The sequence below is a fragment of the Malaya genurostris genome, chromosome 3 (genome assembly GCF_030247185.1).
Source record: "Malaya genurostris strain Urasoe2022 chromosome 3, Malgen_1.1, whole genome shotgun sequence".
NCBI lineage: Eukaryota > Metazoa > Arthropoda > Insecta > Diptera > Culicidae > Malaya > Malaya genurostris.
In genome coordinates this window covers 249,192,668-249,208,834 of record NC_080572.1, presented here as the reverse complement: position 1 = coordinate 249,208,834, position 16,167 = coordinate 249,192,668, and the positions used below count along the sequence as shown (strand labels likewise).

The 16,167-nt window shown below is 39.1% G+C and overlaps 1 protein-coding gene across 1 annotated transcript in view; it reads right to left on the bottom strand.

Annotated features, from left to right (window-relative positions):
• The window catches only part of LOC131439095 (uncharacterized), a 64,468-nt gene extending 52,290 nt beyond the window's left edge, over positions 1 to 12,178 (bottom strand). Inside the window, exon 1 of the mRNA XM_058609707.1 lies at positions 11,545 to 12,178. The gene's annotated coding sequence lies outside the window, so the exon portion shown is untranslated. The remainder of the gene's footprint in view (positions 1 to 11,544) is intronic.
• Between the last annotated feature and the right edge of the window lie 3,989 nt (positions 12,179 to 16,167).

Genomic DNA, 16,167 nt, shown 5'->3' with positions numbered 1-16,167 from the left:
AATCGTGTATTGTGTCATTGTAAAACTTGCTCAGTTTGGTCTATAATTCAATCATGAATCGAACAACTTACGAACAAACAACATTGGTGAATGAGCACTGGCAAAATTGGAGGAAGATCCACTTTTTTATCGAAGCAACGAAGCTCATTTCTGGTTGAATAGCTACGTCAACAAGCAAAATTACCGCATTTGAAGTGAACACCGGCCAGAAACATTGCAAGAGCTACCAATGCATCCCAAAAAATCCCATTATTTGGTGTGGATTATGGGCCGGTGGCATTATTCGATATGTTAGAGAGAGTGTACCAAAATTGAACATTAAATTATATTGATCGATATATCGATTCCAATAAAGATTTCATCAATTATCTCAATTTTTTTGTATTTTTTTTTTGAAAATCCCCCACGTCCTTCCGGGTCCATGGTCCGAGGGGCCCTTAACGGGACCCACTAATAAAAAAGGTCATTCTGTTAGTTATGGATACACAAATAAATCTTGCCCTAGTTGGGGAACGAGTATAGCGTGATGGGTAACTCGATGCTTTTCACGCTGCCCACCTGGGTTCGTTTCCCAACCCCGCCCATAGGGTCAGAAAACTTTTCTGGCCCGAAGAGGTGAATAGCCACAATGTTAAAACCTCTGTAATCAAAAAAGAAAGAAATCCTACCCTCGGGCCCATTAATTCGTACAAGCGGTACTGTCACCTAATAACTTAAATTTCATTAAAAGGATTCCAAGTTATACTCAATTCAAATACCGTTAAACGATTAATGGAAGTACTTTTTTCTCCTTGACATTGCTGCTCATCGATGGCAAATCAATATTAATAGTCAAATTAACGGTTGTACAGGGACACAAAGCTTGAACTATATTCATATTGAATGCAAGAAAATTTCAACAGTTTTGGATAATACTAACACTGTAAAATCAGTTCCACTGCAACTATCGGGCTGATCGGACGCAAGTTCGTGTTTCTCCAGTGGTGCGGTAAATTGTTTTATTCCGCTTTCAAGGTCATTTCGTATTCTATTGTCTGAATCAGTGCGGTCGAGTGATAGTTCGAATTAATCCGTCTTCAAGGTCAATTGTGAGTTGTGTAAAGAAGCACTGTGTGGTACCGTTAGCCAGCGCCCAGCTGGGCGCTGCTGCTATATTGTTAACAAATACATTGGACAGTGTATAGTGAAAAAACGTATAAGATTCCATTGTACAGTGCAGAAAGAGACTGCAAAAAAGTGCTTTTTCCTCTAGGAGGTTTTTTGCACTTTATTGATCAGGAATATCCACCGATTGCCTAGGACCGGGCCTTGTCTGCCGTTCACCCTTTGAGAGCTAAAGCTAAGTATTTTTGCCTTTTTTTTTTCCCCCTGTTCTTCAATACCACTACATTTGTCCTCCAATATTTACCCGCACGGACACATTTCCGTGCCATGACAGAAGGCACAGAATTGCCTGACCTCCCTCCAGATGACAAAATGGAATCATCTTATAGCCAAATATCTCGTGTAAAAAATTATCCCGATGGACTTGCACTCCCGGCCGGACCGTATGCGGTTTACATCCGGACCAAAGCCAACGGTAAAAAATTGAATCTTCTAAGACTTTCTGAAGACCTGTCCTCGCGATACAATACCGTACAAAAAAAAGGCGGGTGGGTAATGTCAGAGACATAACTGGATGTCGTGAATACGAAAACAACTGACATGTTCCTTAACACTTCCGAATATCAATTAGTTGATCAATTGTATGAATTATGCAAGCATTCCCCTTTGCACATTTTTCGCAAAAACAAAGAAGGCTTCACTTTTTGTTGAGAGGCTTGTTTCTACCTGATTTCGTTTGTAGCTTTTTCACTAATGGGCGGTCCTAACGGCTATAAAAATAGCCGCATTCAGAATTTTAATGTTGATTATTTCATATCAGATTTGCATAATTTATTGAAACAAACTATCAATATGCTGAAGGGACTCGTTTCTAGCATTCAGAAAGGTCAAATTGCGTAATTATCTACGACATTAAACTCTGGAACATTTTTCGCAAAAACAAAGAAGGCTTCACTTGATCTCGTTTACTGTGAGTTTCACACAGCGAAATGTGCACAAATCTAACCAAACTGTTCTAGATTTGCAGTAAACTGAGGATATTTCCCTACGATTTGCGAACAACAAATCCTAATAGTTCTTTTGAAAACTTTTAGAGCCATTAGAACGGCTGATTTTGTGCAATGCTCTCCACCGTTGTTTTTTCACCAATGCTAATGACTGGCAGCTGTGACGTAATCGCTCTTGTCGAAAGCGAAACTAATTGTCCAGACGACACAAAACACATCTGCTCGCAGTGGCGATACAATCCAAACTAATTCAAGTTTTGTTGAGAGGCTTGTTTCTACCTGTTTTCGTTTGTAGCCTTTTCACTAATGGGCGGTCCTAACGGCTATAAAAATAGCCGCATACAGAATTTTAATGTCGATTATATCATTTCGGATTTGCATAATTTATTGAAAGAAACTATCAATATGCTGTAGGGATTCGTTTCCAGCATTCAGAAGAGTCAAATTGCGTAATTCTCTACGACATTAAACTCTGGAACATTTTTCGCGAAAAAAGGCTTCACTTGATCTCGATTACTGTGAATTTCACACAGCGAAAAGTGCACAAATTTAAGCAAACTGTTCTTGATTTGCAGTAAACTGAGGATATTTCCCTACGATTTGCGAACAACAAATCCTAATAGTTCTTTAGAAAACTTTTAGAGTCATTAGAACGGCTGATTTTATGCAATGCTCTCCACCGGCAGCTGTGACGTAATCGCTCTTGTCGAAAGCGAAACTAGCTGTGCAGACGACACAAAACACATCTGCTCGCAGTGGCGATAGAATCCAAACTGATTGAATTTTTGTTAAGAGATTCCCTTTTATGTGATTTCGTTTGTAGCTTTTTCACTAATGGGCGGTCCTAACGGCTATAAAAATAGCCGCATACAGAATTTTAATGTCGATTATTTCATTTCGGATTTGCATAATTCATTGAAAGAAACTATCAATATGTTGTAGGGATTCGTTTCTAGCATTCACAAGGACCAAATTGAGGAACTCACTGCGATATTCACCACTTTTCGGAACATTTTTCCCGGACGATTTGTTGTACAGCATCAGATATTTTGTTCTCTTCCTTAGAACGCGTTCTGATTGGCTGGTGTTGACATGGATCAAATGAGACAGGTTTTTCAATAGTGTACTATTGAAATACTTCAATGCTTTTGCTATACACGTTTAAATTGAAAAAATTCGATTCTATTGGTAGTTAGATTATATAAATCTTTTCACAGATCACTGAGCTATGAGCTTTAAAAATACGAGAAAGGCAAACGCGCCTTATGAATTATCCTCTTTGATACTCGTTTATACCAAACATTTCAGAAAAGTTTAATTTTGAATTATTTGAGACTATGTCACAAAACTGAAAATTTTATCATAAAATTGTGATCATATTTCCGATGGCATGTCGCAAGAATTATGTTGATTCATTAGATACAACAATAGATATTCACGATCAAAAACTTATCACTCTCTCAGAGGGTAAATTTTGAAAAGGCACCCCATAGTAAAGTAAGTCGTATTCACGACAAAATTGAAAAAGTACGCCCGGACAAGCTTAGGGTCTTGTTAGCCAGTGCAAAACAGGCTAATGAGATCGTTCAAAATGAGCATTTCACGCGGGAGTATCGCGTATACGTACCAGCTCGCGAAGTCGAGATAGACGGCGTGATCACCGATCCGAGTCTGACTTGCGAGGACGTTCTTAAGCATGGGGCAGGCGGTTTTAAAAACCCCTTACTCAAGAACGTTAAGATACTGGACTGCAAGCAATTGCGTTCAGTATCGACCGCTGAGGATGGCACTAAGTCCTATATCCCATCAGACTCGTATCGGGTGACTTTCGTTGGCTCGGCTTTGCCTAACTACGTCCTCCTGGACCGAATTCGTTTACCTGTTCGCCTTTTTGTGCCGCGGGTCATGAACTGCACTAATTGCAAACAATTGGGACATACAGCATCCCATTGTTGCAATAAATCCCGGTGTATAAAGTGTGGAGGGAGTCATGCGGATAACTCCTGCAGTGGAGACAATGAAAAGTGTCTCTACTGTAAGGAGGGGCCGCATGACCTCTCTGATTGTCCCGCGTACAAATTGCGCCAGGATAAGATGAGGCGTTCACTTAAGCAACATTCAAAGCGTTCTTTTGCTGAAATGTTGAAGAGTGCTACGCCTCCAGTAAACCTGTACGCTTGTTTGGCAACTGACGAGAGCGAATATGATGACCCCCTCGAAGGTACATCTTCGGCTGTCCCTCTTAGCTCATCATACAGAAAGAGAAGAAATAAATCTTTTCAAAAGCTCCCTAGTAAGGGTTCGAAGATGTCCTCTGATGGGTCTCGAAAAATTACAACAACTGGTAGTGATGGCAAAAAACCAGAGAGAAAAGCTCCAGGCCTTGGAAAATTAAATTCCGAGCAAGAATTTCCATCACTTCCTGGGACTTCAAAACCCCCGAAAGTCCCTAAAGATCAGTCAGAAAATTTACCAAATACTGGGTTTGTTAAATTCTCTGATATTGTGGACTGGATCATGTCCACTTTCAATATTTCTGAACCTCTTAAAAGCCTGATAATGGCTTTTATTCCTACAGTTAAAACATTCTTGAAGCAGTTGACTGCAAAATGGCCCCTTCTTTCAGCGATCGTATCCTTCGATGGCTAAGACACCCACCGAGGTCACGGATACAATCACTGTTATACAGTGGAATTGTAGAAGTATCATCCCAAAAATAGATCCTTTCAAATTTCTAGTAAATAATCTGAAATGTGACGCATTTGCATTGTGCGAAACTTGGCTAACTTCTGAAATACCCTTAAACCTCCACGATTTTAACATTATTCGTCTGGATCGAGATGATTCCTATGGAGGAGTACTTTTGGGGATCAAAAAGTGCTATTCTTTCTATCGCATTAACCTCCCCTCGATACCAGGTATTGAAGTTGTCGCATGTCATGTTACAATCAAAGGCAAGGACCTTTGCATTGCTTCCATCTACATTCCCCCAAGAGCCTCGGTTGGGCATCGGCGGCTCAATGATATCATAGAGCTTCTTCCCGCACCGACGTTGGTTTTAGGAGACTTTAACTCACACGGTACGGGATGGGGCTGTCTTCACGACGATAACAGATCAACTATGATCCATGATATCTGCGACAACTTCAATATGACAATCTTGAATACGGGAGAAATGACACGAATTCCTGCACCACCAGCAAGACCAAGTGCGCTAGACTTATCCCTTTGCTCGACATCGCTACGGTTGGATTGCACGTGGAAGGTAATCCCTGATCCCCACGGTAGCGATCATCTGCCTATCGTAATTTCAATCGCCACCGGATTAAGACCATCGGAAACAATCAATGTTTCGTATGACCTCACACGAAACATTGATTGGAAATGCTACGCAAATTTGATATCTGAGAATCTAGAAACAACACAAGAACTTCCTCCGGAGGAAGAGTACACGTTTTTGGCTGGCTTGATTCTCGACACCGCGACTCAAGCTCAGACGAAACGTGTACCCGGCGCGAAAACTAACATCCGTCCCCCCAACCCGTGGTGGGACAAAGAGTGCTCAGAATTAAACGCGGAGAGAACTTTATCATTTGTCGAGTTTAGGAAAAACGGAACACCTGATAATTTTAGAAACTACGCGGCATTAGACGCTAAAATGAAAAGCTTGATTAAAGCGAAGAAAAGCGGTTATTGGCGTCGATTCGTAGACGGATTATCGAGAGAAACATCAATGAGCACTCTTTGGAATACAGCCCGACGAATGCGCAACAAAAACACCACAAACGAAAGCGAGGAATATTCTAACCGCTGGATATTCGATTTCGCTAAAAAAGTATGTCCTGACTCTGTTCCGGAACAGGCAATCATGCGCGTCGCTTCATCAAACAGAAACGAAACACCTTTTTCGATGGTCGAGTTCTCACTTGCGCTTTTATCGTGTAACAATAAATCTCCGGGGTTAGACAAAATCAAATTCAACTTGTTGAAAAATTTGCCTGACTCTGCCAAAAGGCGCTTATTGAATTTATTCAATAGGCTTCTTGAGGATAATATTGTCCCACATGACTGGAGACAAGTAAGAGTTATTGCCATTCAAAAACCAGGGAAACCAGCCTCCGATCACAATTCGTATCGGCCGATTGCTATGCTTTCCTGTATCCGGAAATTGTTCGAAAAAATGATTCTGTTTCGTCTAGACAATTGGGTCGAGACTAATGGCTTACTTTCAGATACACAATTCGGCTTCCGCAGGGGCAAAGGAACGAACGATTGTCTTGCGTTGCTCTCAACCGAAATTCAAATGGCATTTGCTCGTAAAGAACAAATGGCGTCAGTTTTCCTAGACATCAAGGGGGCTTTTGATTCAGTTTCCATAAACATCCTATCTGAGAAGTTGCATCAGCATGGTCTTTCACCAATTTTGAATAACTTTTTGTATAATCTGTTGTCCGAGAAATACATGTATTTCGCGCATGGTGATTTGTCGACAATACGATTCAGTTACATGGGTCTTCCTCAGGGCTCATGCTTAAGCCCCCTTTTATACAATTTTTACGTAAGTAATATCGATGAATGTATCAACACATCTTGCACGCTAAGACAACTTGCCGACGACAGCGTTGTGTCTATTATAGGACCCAAAGCTGCCGATCTCCAAGGACCATTGCAAGATACCCTCGACAACTTGTCGACATGGGCTCTTCAAATGGGTATCGAGTTCTCCACGGAGAAAACTGAGCTGGTTGTATTTTCAAGGAAGCGAGAACCAGCACAATTACAGCTTCAACTAGGGGGTGAAACCATAGCTCAGGTCTTCACATTTAAATATCTCGGGGTCTGGTTCGACTCCAAAGGCACCTGGGGATGTCACATTAGGTATCTGAAACAAAAATGCCAACAGAGAATCAATTTTCTTCGTACAATAACCGGATCATGGTGGGGTGCCCACCCAGGAGACCTGATCAGGTTATACCAAACAACGATATTGTCCGTGATGGAATACGGATGCTTTTGCTTCCGATCCGCGGCGAACACTCATTTCATCAAGCTGGAAAGAATTCAGTATCGTTGTTTGCGTATTGCCTTAGGTTGCATGCAGTCGACTCATACGATGAGTCTCGAAGTGCTCGCGGGCGTCTTACCGTTGAAAAACCGATTCTGGGATCTCTCATATCGATTGCTAATCCGATGCGACATCTTGAATCCGATGGTGATTGAAAACTTCGAAAGGCTTGTCGAGCTCAATTCTCAGACCCGTTTTATGTCCTTGTATTTTGATTACCTGGCTCAGAATATTAATCCTTCTTCGTTTGTTTCCAATCGTGCTCATTTCTTGGATACTTCTGATTCTACTGTGTTTTTCGACACATCCATGAGAGAAGAAATTCGTGGAATCCCGGATCACGTGCGCCCTCAAGTGGCCCCAAATATTTTTTATAATAAATTTAGAACAGTCAACTGTGAAAAGGTGTTTTACACTGACGGTTCAAACATCAACAGGTCCACAGGCTTCGGCATCTTCAATCAAAACATCACCGCTTCTCACAAACTCAATGATCCGGCTTCAGTTTACGTCGCAGAATTAGCTGCTATTCAGTACACCCTTGAGATCATTGAAACCTTGCCCAAAGACCATTACTACATTGTCACGGACAGTCTAAGCTCAATAGAAGCTCTCCGGGCAATGAAGCCAGGAAAGTATCCCCCATATTTCCTGGGGAAAATACGGGAACACTTGCGAACTTTATCTGAACGGTCTTATTTAATATCGTTAGTCTGGGTCCCTTCGCATTGTTCCATTCCAGGCAATGAAAAGGCAGACTCATTGGCTAAGGTGGGCGCATTAGAAGGTGATATTTATGAAAGACCAATCTGCTTCAATGAATTTTTCAGTATCTCTCGTCAGAAAACTCTCGAAAGTTGGCAAACTTCATGGAGCAATGGCGAACTGGGACGATGGCTACATTCCATTATCCCTAGGGTATCGACGAAACCTTGGTTCAGGGGGATGAACGTGAGTCGCGATTTCATTCGTGTTATGTCGCGGCTCATGTCAAATCACTACACTTTCAACGCACATCTCCGGCGTGTTGGGTTTGCGGAGAGCGGTCTCTGCACCTGTGGCGACGGTTATCAGGACATCGAGCATGTCGTGTGGTCGTGCGTAGAGTATCGTGACGCCAGGTCGAAGCTACTGGAATCCCTTAGGGCCCGAGGTAGACCGCCTGAGGTTCCGGTTCGGGATGTGTTGGCGAGTCGGGATAGTTTATATATGCTTCTCATATACCAGTACCTTAAACACATTGATATACAAGTGTAATGTGTTATCCCTCGCTCAGAAAGTATAAACTCCACCTACAGGTTCGACACTAACATCCGCCCGATTCTCTCGATCCCCGTCCCTGTCCACCATCTTCATTGGAACTAACAAGATCTTTTTTTGTCACTAACTTTTTCGTTACCCCTTCCCTGTCTCTTCACCATCTCGATGGCAACTAATTAGATCTTTATCGTTTTCAAACATTTTGTTCCCACATCCCCTTTTTACCCCGTTTCCACAATATTTACTTTTTTTTTCATTCTCTTCCGTAACATCACCATCATCGTCCACGGAAGGCCGCCCCAGTCGAAAACCAGCACGCGGGCCACCCGCCGGGCCTTCGTAGCCTGGGGGTGTTTCCCGCAGACCCACACGGACCGAATGATGCGGCCAACATGGATCTTCGCCAACGGCATATGGAAGACCCTCATGCAATATTCAATTCATCGGCCACTACCGATCGCTTCTCGAGAATCCGCTACCGCTACATTACATAATGATACTATTCTAGTTTTAAGTTAGTCGTAATTAAGATTAGTAAATACCCTTGGCATCTTAGAGCTTAAGCAGTGTGCCTTAAAATTATATTATAATATTGAATAAAAAAAAAACACTGTAAAATAATTTAAAAATTCTTTGACGTATGAATTCTCGGTTGTGGATTTAGAAATTTATGATTTTCAATATCAGACAAATCAGACACTTATTTTTTTTTTCGCTGAATCTCGGCGATATAATTACCGAGATTTGCACCGCCGAGTACCCGGTAATCATCTCGACAAAAGATAAAAGCCTCGGTAATCTCAAATTTGACAAATATCAGTTATCACCATAATTGTCTGCAAAAAGTTGACTGACTGTTCGGCAAAATCAAAGTAGTGAAATATATGAATTACTGAGCCTTCAGCAATTAAAGGAAATAAATAATTTGTTTATTTTTATTGCAAAACATTCAATTGGGGATAAAGATATACACTAGAATTCTCATGTTCCGAGGACGTACAATTGTAAAATATGTACTTCGGACTATAGGCCGATTGTCGAAGATGTTGGTTGACATGCTGAAATTCTTCAACATATCTTATAATGACTTCCCGACAGTGAAAGTAGAATTCGAAATTTCCTTTCTATAAATAATCAACAATAATTTGTAGCTATTATACTTACAGGATGACAGTTGTTTAACCGAATTTCGGTAAAAGCTAACACATATTTAGAAATTTCAGTAAACGCATTTACTGATTTCAGGATAATTGTTAGTCACCTTTGAGATCAGTACAACATTTTGCCAAATCTCGATGAAAACAAGCACTTTGCTGAAAAATCAGTAAATCTAAACGAATCTCGGATAACATAATATTGATTACTGAGTAATTAGCAAAATTGTCTGTTGCCGATCTATCTCAGCATTTTACTTGCCGAGCTTGACAACTCGGTTTAAGTGTGTACTGTGCGCATCAAAATGGTATGAACGTAGCTTAACATATTGTTGACAACAACGCGATCACAACAATAAGCGTTGGCTTCAGGAACCACCACTCATGCGAGTTTTCTTTTTTCTTTATTTTAACCAATATGCAAATAAGGTGGTCATTCCCAACTTTTTTGAGTCCTGTGGTATCAGTTTCGCATTGCGACCAATATCTTTGATGTTACTTTTCCGACCACTAGCAGCGCTAGTCTCGTTTGCAAGTATTTATTAAAACAAGTACTGTTCGCCACTAACGCAACTGACATAAGCAAATAAAACTATTTTTATTCTTAAATCGAACGTTATTTTGTAACAACGTCACACTCGTGAAAAAAATGATTGATCCTTAGTAAACTATATCTGGAGATAATTTTTCCAATCGTTATACAGCTTTTTCCTTCGGTACGTCATACATATCACATCGAATGAGCATCACGTGACGAAAATTACTGTTTTCCTACAGGATTTTATTATTTTTCCAAACAAGCATCTTGCTTTGTCAAACGCTATGCTAAGTAAAATCGTGTTAAACCGATATTGCTTTCTCCGTGATTCACTACTTTCGCAACCGAAAATATTAACATAAAACCGAATCCTCGCTGAAGTGAGTAAAATAGCTGAACAATGTATACATTCTCCATGTTCTAATTCCCCTTGCCAGATCGCAGCTCCCGGTCATGCCCTTACACCACCTTTCACCCACGTGATTTTTGCACACACAAACAACGTAAGTATCGATCGGTTGGTTACCAGTACTAAGACGAACCCAAACACTGGGACTGTTGTCGTTGGACAGGACACTATCAGGAAGCGTAGTTTTGTTTTCTATCTATATTTGAGCCGACAGCTGGGAGTGAGAGTGACGGCGTGTACGCAATGGAAGGGAAAACAAATTATCTCGCGTGTCACTAGCAAAATCAGACACCCGTCCTGGGTGGTCAGTGACACAAATCACACGTTGAAGCGATCGAATCAACCGAGAACGGTGAAAACTGAAGCTATATTTTTAAAATATTATGTGTGCAATACGAAACAGTTTCCTAACGTTGAAAATACACACTATTTTCGAACGCATGTGGACACTAACGGAAGATTATATAATAGACGACGTGGGATGCACTGATATTTTTTTACGGTGTACAACATTATAGCCTAGATGATTATGATGATAACCAAGAAGGTGTGGTAATTTTTTAAGCGACTAGTAACTGACCACCGTTTTTTTTTCAAACTGAATTTGGTAATGGATTTTATCTATTTACACTACAAATCACTGAAAACAAAATCGATTTTGACAGATACAAGTAAATTTTTGGTTTTTTTTCTCTGCTATCATATTTTCTATTCCTAAAAATGCAATAAAACATAACATAAGAATGAGAAATTCGTTTCCTCTATTGCAATCTACACGACAAAAATAAGTGATCCAAATTATCGTTTGTCGCATCGAATCAGGTTAGAATCACTAACATCGTAGCTACTACGCTTCATTGACCTTCTCATCCCAACGCACGACTTATGTAACCAAAAGGTCTGTTTCATGAGATGCAATTCACTCGATCTCTCAACACTCAGTAGCTCGTTTAATTGTGTCCTTTCCATTTCTTTTCTCATGAAAACTAGTCTGATTTATCACTTACTTTTGTAAGAAAATGAAAATAATGGTGGTTATCCTTGCCTTTTGTCTGGTTTATAACCTTTCCGTGGATTATGTTTTATGTGCACAATAAGAACTTTCACAGTAAAATATGTAAATCGTTTGTAGAATCAATCGTTACTTTACTGTCTCGAAAATAATAGTCTTTATTAAATAACAGAAACAACTTGAAAACTAATTTATTTCGCAAAACGAAAACTGAACAATCACCGGATAGTTTGCACTCTTTCTTTTCTTCCTCACACCGGTATGATGTTCAAGGATGGTTCTCGAACAACCTAATTAGAATGCAAAAAAATGCTTCTGCAAGAAAGTTTCACAACTGGTGCCTGTTAACTTAACTTCGGAATCGAACAACTTTGGAAACAACCGTTCAACGAGCACACCGCACCGCTACTGGCGGGGATCTATTCCAAATATAACTTTTCCCTTTTTCCTCACAGAGTGAACTAGCGTTAAACGGTACAGATTTTCACTTTGTCTCCCTGTGGATCAGTGTCACTATAAAAACACTTGCACAAAAGCAAATTGGTTCAATAAAGCGCACAAACGGATCGTCCTGGAAACTAGAGGATAAGTCTGAACTCTTCCGATGACCGAATGAAACTGGACGCTCCGACCGGTCGGGAGCTCTCTTTTTCTGTAGATGCCAGGAAGATGAATCGTCATTTCAGCGTCTCTCCCATTCCCACATGGTTTATATTCACTTTGCACAATCGGCGCATGTGTTTTGCGGTCGTAGCAGCAACTTCATGACAAATGCCGAAAAAACTAACTTCGCATCAAGAAATAAACGGATTGTACGGAGAAAATACTAAAAGAAACCGTGTTTGAATGAACTGTGAGAACCTGTGACATCTCAGTTCAGTGACGTAAATGGTCATACTCAAATGTATTCTTAACCAACGCATTGACAAATGAACCATCATTTGAATGTATTGGTGAAAGGCTAGAACTTTTTGTATTAAGAATTTTTTAGGTGTATAGGCTATCTGAGAGAAATATAATTATGTTCATCGTTTGCTTCTTTTCTAATCCTGATTCTTGAATGTTCTACTAACGTTCTGCCATATCAGACTATTTTTGTGATTGTGTAAAGAGAACATTTATCGTTTAGTTTTCATTACAATTATGTCGAAATTGTGGTCTGATTCGTATTGAAATATTTAAATAACTGTCATCTGTCTTGTGTTTCTTGGACAAACACGATTCAAATTTTGTATTTTTCATCGAATGACTTTCCGTGTTTTGAAGCATCGGGCAGTCGGCCAACATTGAGGTTACTGTTTGAATGTAACTCTAATCGTTCTCGACCCTAAGTATATAAACGTTATAAATACTTCTAACAATAAGATGAAAGATGTTTAATGTCGTTTAGTTTTTGAACTTGTTTATTAACTTTAAAGTTCTAAAGTTCTTTACACTTAAGTAGAAAAAACTAAAAATTAAATGTATCATTAATACTATGAAAAAGACATCAGTTGAATCGAAAATTTGATCTAAAACCATAGTCGATATGAAATTAAATTGGAATGCATTGATTTTTCAATGAACAAGACTGCATATTTAAAAAAAACGCTTAGTTTTGTGTGCATGAAAATTGATGTATATTAACCAAAAAATTGTTGATATTGAGTCTACCAATACTTTATATACAGTGTCGTTAATTGCTAATACTTGAGTTATTTTGGTGTAAGTATTTCACTGGAAGTATCACAATGTTAGTTTGCCGATTAATCGACTTTCAATCAACGAAATTGTGATTAAATCGGATACAATATCTTTGCTTCGGCTCTGAGAAGTAATACCACAGAAAAAATAGATCAAAATATGTTCAATACCGCTGTTATAACGAACCTAAAACTCGAATACGTCTATTTCTATCTTACCCTTAAAGCAAAGACATCATATTAACAAGATATCCAGCTCTCACATTTCCCGAACAAATCATTGGCAACATCCTTTTTTGCTAGCATGTCGCCATCAGGTGAGTTTGCATCGAATCTCATACATAGAAGAAGGGGAGAGAAATGTCAAATTCATGCGCGCCAAAATAGCAGGGCTGCGCACCCATACAATTGACATGATATGTTGAATGTGATACCGTGCGATGGCGTTGTTGAACTGAAGATTGATTTCGCTCCAAGCTGACAGGGTCTGCTTAAAGTCAATCTATCGAACAGATACAGCAGATCTCATTCTAACTAATGGTTACCCTAGTTAATAATTCATCGACGGGAGATTGTAAAGTCGATTCTCGAGTTGCTTCTTACTGATCGTTCGAAATCTATTTTTCATTTGAATAATTCGATATTGTAACAGAAAATATACATTTATATATCAATTATTATGTGACCCAATTTGTGTAATCTTTTCGCTCTTTTCAGGAAAGTAAATAACTCTGGAAAAGATTCCAGCATAAAAAGATGATGTGAAAATTGTGGAACGTACAGTAATTCTTCAGGTGACATGCACAGAAACAATTTTATTGCATGATTTTCTAAGGAATAATGTACAATCAAGCGATTCACCGAGAATCCAGCATTTGGTGTGTCGGATGCGGAAAACTTCGATTAAGCAAATTAAGATTATGCAAAATAAAATGCAGTTCCTGACAAATAAAAAAAACTTTTTCGCAGCTTACATAGACGCTTGGAACTTCCGGTTACTTGAATGTACAGAACAAGATACCAAGCGAACTTTCCTAAAAACTGTGTTACAGAAGCTTCTCAGATGTTAGTTTAGTTGTGTCGTATGTACTTTCAACACAGAGAACAGACATCCAAGTAGAGATTTCGGTGTGTGTAAGAAATTTAACGGTTGTTTTAAAAAGCAATAACCAAGTAGCAATTCTCCTGTAGAGGCACTTCGAGCAGCCCAGCAATTGCTTGTGGGCTTTTGCGTTCGAGCTTCCATACAATGGTAAAAAACGCGTGCAAAGTCGTACGCAAAGGTGATTTTTAACGGATTTTCACTTGTATGCTTCAGTTTTTTTGAAAAAATTTCTACTAGCTTGGATGTCTGTTCTATGTGTGGGGGAAGTGGGGGTAAGCCCGTCACTCTAAGCATTTGGATTTTTTTTTATATTAGAGATCTGGAATTACAATTTCCTGCTCCAAATATGTGCATTAAAATAAATGTAAATTCACAAAATATTTTTATCTGTAAAACTTGCTTCAACCAATGTGAGTAAAACCGCCAACCACCTGGTATAAGACCGACATCCTTCAAAGTTAAACTGGCATTCAACCCAACAGCCTCAGAGTTTCTGTAGAATTCAAATTTAAGGCCAAAAAAATGATATTATTAATTTCTGCTTCCTAAAGCTGGTATATTTCGAGTTTTTTGGTTTACAATTAAAAGTAAAACATTTATATGCCTCGGAAACACATTGTACGGACTGCTGCATTATTGTCAACGATTAACATTGTTAATTCCAACTTACACACTTTAATTTTTTTGCTGAATCTGTGTGCTCGGTAATCGTATCGGCAAAATGTATAATTACTGAGAATCACGGCAATCCAAAATTCTTTCTTTGCTATTGTATGAAATTAATATCACAAACGCTAATGTTGGCGATCAGCAATTGATGTTTATTTCAATTCAGCAAACAAAAAAGCGCAAACGAAAAGAAAACATCACGGTTAAAGATAATTGTTTCTAGTACTCCTTAACGCCTCTACCTGGAAATAAGCGGATATTTATAAACATATATGCAAAGTAGATAGTTTTTGATTTCACTTATCTTTTCATAAAATATACAAATCTTTTCCCTTCATCCAATTTACATGTTTTCCAGTTCCACGAGCAATGGCGACGTGATGCTTTGCAAAATCAAAAAGATACATTAGATGATAAGTATCTCACCGAGTTTCAGTGAAAGCTAACTCACTGTTCGAAATCTCGGAAAACGGTTTTGCTGATCTCGGTATATTTGTTGTTTACTGACAAGTTCAGTATAATATAATGCCAAACTTCGGCAAAAAAACGCGCTTTACCGAGATATCAGCATATTACTTTAACGATTTTCGGAAAGAGCCTGTGGATTACTGAATGATCAGTAAAATGTTGTGTTGCCGATCTAATTCGGAATTTCATTATACCGAGCTCGAGAAACGGTTTTAAGTGTGTACACGGCTAGTTTGTCGGCTTTCTTAGTTCCGTGGCATCTGTTGAAAGGCTCCAGTCTTAATCAGAACCATCAAATAAAGAGAGGGGCGGACTAACCCTAATAATGCACGTATTAACCAACCGGGTAACAACCTGAAAGCTCCTATTGTTTTTAAGCGCAACCAAAGTTTTGGTTCTCTCATTCTGTCGAAACGATTCATTTCATTCCAAAAGGGCGTTATTATTATTGAAATGAGAATATATTTTGAGTGTTCAAACACATTCTCAAAATGTATTCATTTAGGAAAAAATCAATTTCACTATGCGTTGAGAAAATTCAGTCAAACTCTACTATTATTGAAGATATGCAGTAAAAACTAATTTTTACGGATGTCGGTAAAATTTTTACTGACTTTTAAACAGCTGAAGCTTCGGCTATCAGTTCAGTAAAAGTTTCATTTGCTGAATTTTAGGTTGAGTTTCACTGAACAAC